Below are 9,155 nucleotides of genomic sequence, written 5' to 3'. Positions count from 1 at the left end.
AGTTCTCCAGCGTCTCCCGTCGATTTTCTGCTCTCACGCTACGATGACCTTAATAGCAACAACATATGGAGTCTGACATGGCCCAAATCTCGCCCTCGTGCACATCATTAATGCTGCTGGGGGTGCTAAAATAACCTGAGGAAGGCCCTGGTTGTTTTGAGTGCTGAAGGAAACCCTCGTGGTCCTGCCCGCACTTCCAGCTTCCTGCCGGGGAAGCCTTGGCTCGGGTTTCGGTTTAAATGCCATCGGCCACACCTTCCCCCAGCTCAGGAAGCACGATTGTTAAAATCAGGGCATGTTCCTGTTTAACTGAAAGGCTGAGATAAATAATCCAAAGGCCTCGTTGATGCCAAACGAATTCCTGCCCGGGACGGAGCAAGTCTGGGCAGCTGTAAATCTGTAACCCCTCGACCTCGGGAGCCACAGAAGGGGGAGTCTTGGCACATCCCCTCGGGAGTGGCTGGGCACGAATGGAAGGAGCAAAGAATCGGGCAAAGGTGGACAGGGCAGTGGAAAAGTTTCTTCACTTTACCAACCCAGAGGCCTAAAAGCTGCTTTAAAATTCAGAATAACATGTTTTTCAAGTGCTGATGTGGGGTAGGTCTTGTTGAGTTTGTCAGTGATACCTCATCCTTACCAAACACAACCTTGGTGAGGTCCAGAGTCACAACAAACATTTAGGTTTAGTTTTTTCCAGAAGGTTTATTGTTTTCCAGACAAGCTTCTTTAGTGCATTCTAGAGAAATGGCCAGTGAGTCCTTTCTTTACCAGCCCATAGAATCACAGACTGGTTTGGGTTGGAGGGGACCCTAAAGCCCATCCAGTCCCACTCCTGCCATGGGCAGGGACACCTCCCACTGTCCCAGGCTGCTCCAAGCCCCAATGTCCAGCCTGGCCTTGGGCACTGCCAGGGATCCAGGGGCAGCCACAGCTTCTCTGGGCACCCTGTCCCACTTGGAACACTCTGTTGCTCTCCCTGGGGTCCCAAGCAGCAGGAGGAAGAGCAGCAGGCAGATAAAGAGCAATAAACCCCTTCCCAGTTTTAAAGCCGATTCCATGCATCTGTTTGGGTGTGCACAGCTGACAGTCCCCAAAGAGCGGGGTGGGGGGTCCACAGTCCTCTTTGGGAGGTGGTTCAAGGGAATTGTGAGGAGCAGCTGGTGTCGAGATCAGAAGCCGCCACTGCCAGAGGTGTGGGATCGTTCCCGGGCACTGTCGGGGATGTGTTGGCACGGCTGTGCTGGCATTGGGGAGCCGAGCGTTCGCATTCTCGGTGCAAACCGAGCCCACGCCACAGAGCAGGCACTGAAATGGGAGCCTGAAGGTGAAAACCTGGCCCTCCCCCTGAAAACATGGAATTTTTCCGGTGAAGTCTAGGAAACTCCCAGCTGGAAGAGCCAGGATCCTTTTCAAAGAGGTGGCGGCACCACATTAACATCCCAGCTGCTTCAAAGCACAGCTTAATGGCCTGTGTTGAAGTCGGGGTCGGGGTATTTGGGATCCTCAGCCCTCGCCAGAATTCCTGGCGGGCACAGGGCACTGCGCTCACCCCCGGGACCCCCGGCCGCTCCTGCAGCCCTGGGAGCGGCTGTGGGGGCAGCTTTCACTCAGCTCCCGATCCAAGGAGCCGGCAGCGCGGAGACAAAAGGAATTATTTCAGCTATTAGCTGCTAAGAATAGAGGCGGCGGGGGTGCTGAGGTGCCTGACAGCGCAGCCGGAGGAGCGGGGATTGCAGGGGGAGCACGGAAATAGCCACGCTCCGGCTCAGCACCCGGAGCTCCGTGAGTCACCCCAGCCCCGGGCGGGGGCAGAGGTGCGGTGGGCAGGATTCAAGCTCGCCCTGCCCGTGCCCCGAGCAGAACCGGCCCCGGGCTGGGTTTGCAGGGGGAGCTTTGGCAGGGCAGCCTGGTTTTTCCCTGCGGAGCATCTTCCCAATCCCGAGGCCGCGGACCGCCCACGGGAGGAAAACCCCAACCAGCCCCCACGCCGCCCCATGCTCTGCAAAAGGCACCGCTCCCCTGGCCAGGGCGTCCCCAGGGCCGCTCTGGAGCGGGCCAGGAGTATTTGGAAAAGGCGAACATTGCCGGGCCGGGCAGCGCGGCCGGAGGAGTCTCTTGATGTCGGTCCAGCCGTGTTCCAGGGTGGTTTCCGAAGCGCTAATCTTGAAGTTCCCTTTGCAAATACCTCATAATAGGTTAAAGGAACGCTCGGCAGGTATTTAAATGCGGGGCCAGTGAATGGAGAGGCGCTCAGAGATGGCTTTAACATCTTGTCCTGCTGCTGTTTAACAAAAACCCTTTCGGTATCACTGCGTGTTTTTATCCAATATCGCTTGGAAGAGGCAATTTTCCTTCTGTGCTGTTTGTGCAGCGCAGGGTACAACACATTCCTGATCTATGACGAGGTTTCCAAACTCCATAGTAAAATGAATAATAACGATAGTAAACGTTGTATAACTTTTTTTTTCCTTCTATTTTTTTTTTTTTTTTAATACAGCAACCTTTGTATTACTTTAGTGTGGATTTTCCAGTTATTATATGGGGAGGGGGGGGGGGGGGGGAGGGGGAGGGGGAAAGGGTTTTTGGAAAAACAAAACAAAAAATAACAATGGAATGAAAAAAAAAAAAAACAACCAAACCAAAACCCAAACAAATTCAAGGTTTGTAATAAAAGAAAAATCAGTCCTGGGTGCCACTGCAGAAAGAGTCGAGCTGGACAGAATTAAACAGCTCAGCTGGAGCGTGGACAGGGCAGCAGACAGCCTGCTAAAAATAGATTAATCCCAATTACAGCCACACTTCTGCTTTTCCCAGGTTTCCCGTCTCCCGTGGGCACAGGAGGCGGTGAATGGAGAGGGGCTCGGTGCCCGGGTGGCCGCAGCGGGGCCGGGGGCACTCGGTGCCCGTTCTTGCATAAGCCAGGGGCGCGGGGGGTGACGGTGACAGTGACAGTGACAGTGACAGTGACAGTGACAGTGACAGTGACAGCAGCGTCCCCGCCTGCCGGCCCTGGCTCCGGCCCCAGCTGCCCAGCACGGCTTAACTCCGCTCCCTGCTGCAAATTGCTCTGCCGCTGACCCAAACCTCTGCAGGGCAGGGCTGCGGCTCCCTGGTTAAAGATCGAACCCCCGGCACCTCCCTCCCTCCCTCCCTCCCTCCCGGCTCGCTGAGCGTGGCCCGTGCCAGGCTCTGGTTAAAGCCCCGCTGCGGGGCTGTGCCAGAAATCCCTGCTGGTTTTATTTCCTCCGGGACAACGTTCGCACTCGGAGGCGACTGCTCCTCATGAGCAGCGTCACAAAATGTTTAGTGTGAAATAAAGAGATTTAAGGCTCTGTTTTCCAAACCCTGGTAAGTTTATTTGTCCTGTTCAGTCTAGGAAACTCTGGCAAACAACTCTTTTCCCACCAAAGGGATGGATATTAATTACCTATTTAAATATTTAGCCAGAAAATATATCCCTTCAGCTATAACAACTTAGTTCTGTTTAATCAGACACCAGGAGTGAATGCTCTGGGGTTTCTTTTAGTTTCCGTGTCAGAAATCAAACTTCAGTGTCTTGGATTTACCTGAGGAACAACTCCTGCAGGCACAGGGGGAACAGCATGGGTTTCATTTAAATGTCCAACTGAGCGTGGTGGGATGTTTTAAATAAAAACTGAAAGTCCTGGTGAAGGCCGGGACACACCCCTGAGAGAGACAGGCCCATGTCCAGGGCTGGCAGGTTGCTCTGAGTGGGGAGAAGGGTTTGGGTGTGCTGGGGAGAACAGTATTTCTGCTTAGAGCTGATCAGAAAAGATTTCAATTTACATTTTTAGGGTTCTGCACTGAAATGCAGATCCAGGATTTGGCTTTTTTTGTTTTCAATTAAATGAGAAAGACTCAGTGCAGAGCTGTTGGTACCTGTGGGCTGCTGGGCACTCCCCCGAGCTGACAGGAATTCCCCTGCACAGCCCTGTTTGATTCCCCAGAAGACAGTCCCGCAGAGTCCCAGTCTCCTGCAGCCCAGCTGATGCTGGAGCAGAGTTTCTGGCTGTCCCGCAGTGCTGCTTGTCCCTCCTGCTGTCAGCTCCCGGCTCCCTGGAGTTGCACCCTGGGTACACAAAAACCTCCCATTAAAAGTTCCGCCAACCTTGTAATGTAACAAAGCAACATTTTCCAATTGGGAAATGAACAAACGGGGAAAGAATCTGTTCAGGCATTCCCGAGCAGCCTGTTCAGCACCGTGCTGGGCCAGCAGCAGCCCGTGCCCGGGAGCATCCCTGCTCCCCGTGCCCTCCGCAAGGTGTGCACAGAGCCCCGGGCCTGGCTTGGAGCTGCCCGCGGGTGGGAGGGCACATCCCACTGCCCGTGTGTGTCTGCCAGCCCTGCCTGGCGTGGCTGCTTTTCCAAGCACGGCAGGGATTGGGAAATGTGCCGTGATTCATCCGAGCCGCTGCAGCCCCGCTCCCACCCCGGCTCAGCACCCACGGGCGCCCGGGAGCTGCCAGACACACGGAGCAGCTCCGGCTCCTCGCCCAGCCCCGGCTGCCAGGGGAACGCCCAGAACGAGAACCTCGCTGCCACGAATGATTTATACTGATCTGGGGGAAAGAAAAAAAAAATAAAAAAATCCTGAAGTGCTTTTTATTACCGAAAATTATCATATTTGGGATTATCATATTCATCAGCTTGGCTGGGTGCGCCGGCGCCGGCGCTGACCGGGGCGTTCTGCTGTTCCTGCTGGGATTGGTGCTGGCAGCGCTGGCTGAGGTTTCTCTCTGCCTCTTGCCTCAGCCTGGAAACTGGGATTGTAAATTATTTTGGCCGGGGATAAACTGGCCTAAATAATTTGCTTGTACAGCGCTGAGCCACTGTGGCCTCTGGGTCTCAGCTGAGCCTTCTAGAGGCTTCTAAAAATAAGGAGTTCTAAGCTGTTATCTTTTAAAATACTTGGAAAAAAGAGGGGGCAAGGAGAGGATCCTTTCACAGCTGTTTTGGCCTCAAACTGCCAAGTTGTTTTTTTTTTTTTAATGTGTTTTCTTGATCAGTTCTCTCCATAGCCTTTCATAAAACAAGGGCCCACAAATTTAGGATAGTTATTTTGTACTTCTATAGCAAAAATAATTTGAAAACCACCACTAATTTCTAAAACCCAAGCTACCATTAATAAAATAAAAATTAATCTTGAAACAGTATTTTTATGCACGAGTTGATTACTCTTCCCAGCCTGGAATTATTTTGCAAACAAAGCTCAATTAGAGAATGAATGTTTCCATTTTTTTTCCTAAGAAAAAATGGATATTGTTATTTTTCAAGATATTTTGGATTTTTTCTTTCTTAGCCAATTCTCATTAATCTCATTAGTCCCACCACAGATTTTTTTTCCCTTACCAGAATGGGAGAACTTTGTTTTGAGTGATTCCTTTGTATAATTCGTAAAGTAGAAACCAAAACATTAAACATTACAAACCAAAACAGATGAAAATACTTTCAGCTTTGCTCATGTTCCTGCCAATTATTTTTCTCTTTAAAAAACCCCACATAAACCAGCTCCTTCCCAGCCTGTTTTACTCCTTGAAAGGGGAAGGGAAAGCTGAGGATTCTTGTTCATCCTGCAGGAAGGGCCAGCACCTGAGGAATGGCAAGGACTGGGTTTAAGCCTCTAAGCTGGCATCTAATACTAGCCCTTCCCAAAAAACCCAAGAAAATAAGAACAAATTATCAAAAAAAAAAAAAAAAAAAACAAACCCAAGAAAATAAGAATAAATTATCATGGAATGGTCTGGGTTGGGACTTTAAAGCTCTTCTCATTCCATGGGCAGGGACATATTCCACTGGACCAGGTTGCAGCCTTAAAATTTGGGATGCCCAAATGTGGGGTGCCCAAATACCACCCAGAAGTGACCAAAGGCCCCAGGGCTGGGACTGGCTCCTTCTGCCAGGGTCTCACAGGAGGCTGCTCTGCCCCAGCCCGATGCCATCCCTGGGGCTGCTGCCCACAGCCACTCCTGCCTGGGAAGTTTGGGGAAGTTTTCAGCTGTACTTTGGGGGCTCAGGGGGTTCTGGTGGCCGCCAGCCCGGCTCAGGCTGGCTCAGGTGTCCCCAAACGCCACGAGATGCTCTGCTCCGTGTGCCACTGGCCCGAGGTAACCCATAGCCCAGTTTTCCACCTGTAACCATGGCAACCTGAGCTATCTCGCAGAGGTGCCTGGCACCCCCCGGTAGTAACACCCTGCTCCGTCCCCGGGATCCTCCACGAGCACGTCCCAGCACAGCGAGGCGGCGTTTGCAGCGTCCGTGTTCCCAGTGCCGGGGTGGCAGAGGCCGAGTGGGAGGTGGGGGAGGAAGCTGGGGATGAACGGGAATTCTGGAGAAGCCCAGCACCGTCGGCTCCTTGGCAACGGGGTGTGCCAGGAAGATGGGCACAGCACAGCTCCGGGGGACAGCAGCGTCCCCAGGGACCTGGCTGGGCTGGTTCTGCCACGGGGCAGGGGACAAGAGCACGTCTGGAGGATGTTTGGTGCATCTATGGCAGCGTGAAAGGTCCAGGATATTCATCAGAGAGTCTGTGGAACGGGAAATGCTCAGGAATGTGTCTCCTGGCATCTCGGCTGCCCCACTGCAGTCATCCCAGGTGGGGGAGAGGAGCTCGGGGGGATGGAGGGAGGCAGACGGGGTGTGGCAGGAGGAAACAAAGCCATCGGATGTGCCAGCAGTGAACCAAGAATGCCCGAGCCCTGCATCCCAGCCTTCCTCAGGAGCTCTGGCATTCCCAGGAGTTTGCTTTCCAGCCTCTCTCCTTAGAATTCCCTGGTGAGGTGTAACAGATGCTTTTTGGAAGGCTGTTCTGGACACCTGCAGCTCCTCTGCTGGAGATGGAGCACTCCTTCCCCTCCCTGCTGCAGGAGGGTCCAGGGGAGCGTTTGGCTCTGCACAGCCTTGACACCAAACCCAGCAGCCCCAGGGATGGAATCTGGGGTATCTAAAGCCATCCCTGCCTCGGAACAGGGAGGTTACAATGAGGCTGTCCAAGAGGAGAGCTGCTGTAGGAGGAGCATTCACCAATGAGAACTGAAGTGCCCAAATCTACATAAATAACCAGGCCGGGATTTTGGGAGGTTCTTGAGAATTCTGCAAACATTTTGAAAAATTGAGTATGCGGAGATGACAGAAAGTCATTGAGGCACATCCATGGGAAAAGGGTGAGGAGCAGAGGAAGGAGCTGCTGATGTGCAGTGGCTGGGGGAAAACGATCTGATTAAATTCAGAATTTGTAGGTTCAAAGGGATGGGTTAAAAAACCCCAAGCCCACCAAGCCTCAGCGGACACGCCGAGTGCTGGACACGGCGTTACTCAGCAGTACAGGGAGAGCTGGCTGGGAAGGGCTGCAGCTCCTGCCATGCCTGGGGGCTCCTCCCTGGGTGTTCTCTGTGGGGCAAAGGCAGGCTCCTGGCAGCATGGATTTGTGCAGCCCCAGCAGGGCAGGGCTAATTCCCGTGTTTGCATCATTCCAGTTACGTGACAAACTGTGCTGGGCACGCAGCGTGACGGGCTGTGGTCACAGAGCACCTGTGGGAGGCCAGGTAAACACAGCAGGGACGAGTTTCAGGCCGTACCCAAACAGTTCCTACCCATTTCACAGCCCAGCGTAGCCAGCGCTGAGAAATGCACCATTAAATCATATTTAAAGGGTGCAAAGTCTCCATTATTCCCTCTCCCAGTGCTTTATGGAAACGGCAGCTGGCTGGGAATGAGGTGGCAGGGCCACTGCCCTGGAGACCCACCCAGGTAAGAAAGTATTGGGAACAAAAGGGAAATGCTACATGGCAGTTTAAAGGCAAATATTTCTTTTCCAGAATACCAATGTAATTCCTGCAGCACAGAGAACAAAAGCTTCCTCTTGTAAATCCCTGGAAGTGTCCAAGGCCAGGCTGGATGAGGCCTGGAGCAACCTGGGAGAGGGGAAGGTGTCCCGGCCCACGGCAGGGGGTGGAACAAGGTGAGTTTTAAGGTCCTTTCCAACCCAAACCTTTCTGTGATTCCAAATCCCTTTCACAGACATGAGACAGGGAAATCCATCCCACTGGCATTGGGAGGGAATGCTCAGAGTGGTCCAGGGATATTTCCAAGCTGGAGCTGCAGCCATTCCACGACTGGAGAGGATGGCAGGGAGGGAACCACCAAAGCCAACACAGCTCAGCAAGAAGGAAAGGCAGAAGTCATGGGATGGAGACCACACAGGTTCGTTTGGGAAGGACCTGCTGCCTCCTAATAACCCGAAATAAACCCACCCGGCTCCCCATCTCCATGGAAACTCCTTCCTTCAAAGCACTCCTAATGCAATTTGCTTCCTGTTCCTCTGACTTCTCTGCTGGTTTTGGAACAGCCCAGTCAAGGCTGAAGGGCTGGACCGCAGGTGAGAAACCATCACTGCCCTTGGCAGCAGGGGACAGGCAGAGCTTCTGTCCCCTCCCAGGAGACGCCTGTGGTACCTTCACTGGCCTGTGCAGAAGGGTCACTGAGTGCAGAAAAACCCTTTGGTGTTCCTTGTCCTCCCTGGTCATGGCAGAGCAGAGCTCAGAGGAGCCACCCGTGGTGACGGCACCTTATAAACCCCTGCCCCAGCCTGACAGAGCAGTACTGAGACACAGAATTATCCCCAAACCAAATATTCACTCAAGTGGACACGAACCCAGCACAGGACACGTCTTTAGTGACCGACAATGTGGGTGAGAAGCATTTTGTCAGCCGGGCACTGTGTGAGAGCAAGCGGAGGAAACCTAACCCGTTAAATATTAAAGTTCCAAAATTAAACCCGTGTTTACGTAACGACTGGGTCACTGCTGCTTTGGAACACGGGAGTTTGAACCAAAAAAGGCCCTTTCCAGCAGGCACTGATCTGCTGCTCTCTGCCACGCCTCCCCCCTCTGTCCCCAGCGGCTCCTCCTCCTCGTTCACCTCTGCAGGGAGCAGGACCTGGTACCTGAGAGCAAAGAGCTGCTGTGGGGCTGAACCCCGGCACTCAGCTCCTCATCCTGAGGCTCATAAACACCTCACAGGGCTGTGAATCCCTCCTCGGTGCCTTTCCCAAAACTGCCTTTCCCAAAACTGCCTTTCCAGCTGTCCTCTTACAGGAAACCAATGCACCTGCAGGCCTCGAGCTGGATTTGGTGGCT

The sequence above is a fragment of the Corvus cornix genome, chromosome 26, assembly GCF_000738735.6.
Source record: "Corvus cornix cornix isolate S_Up_H32 chromosome 26, ASM73873v5, whole genome shotgun sequence".
NCBI classification, from domain to species: domain Eukaryota; kingdom Metazoa; phylum Chordata; class Aves; order Passeriformes; family Corvidae; genus Corvus; species Corvus cornix.
Note: the sequence above shows the minus strand (reverse complement) of the source record.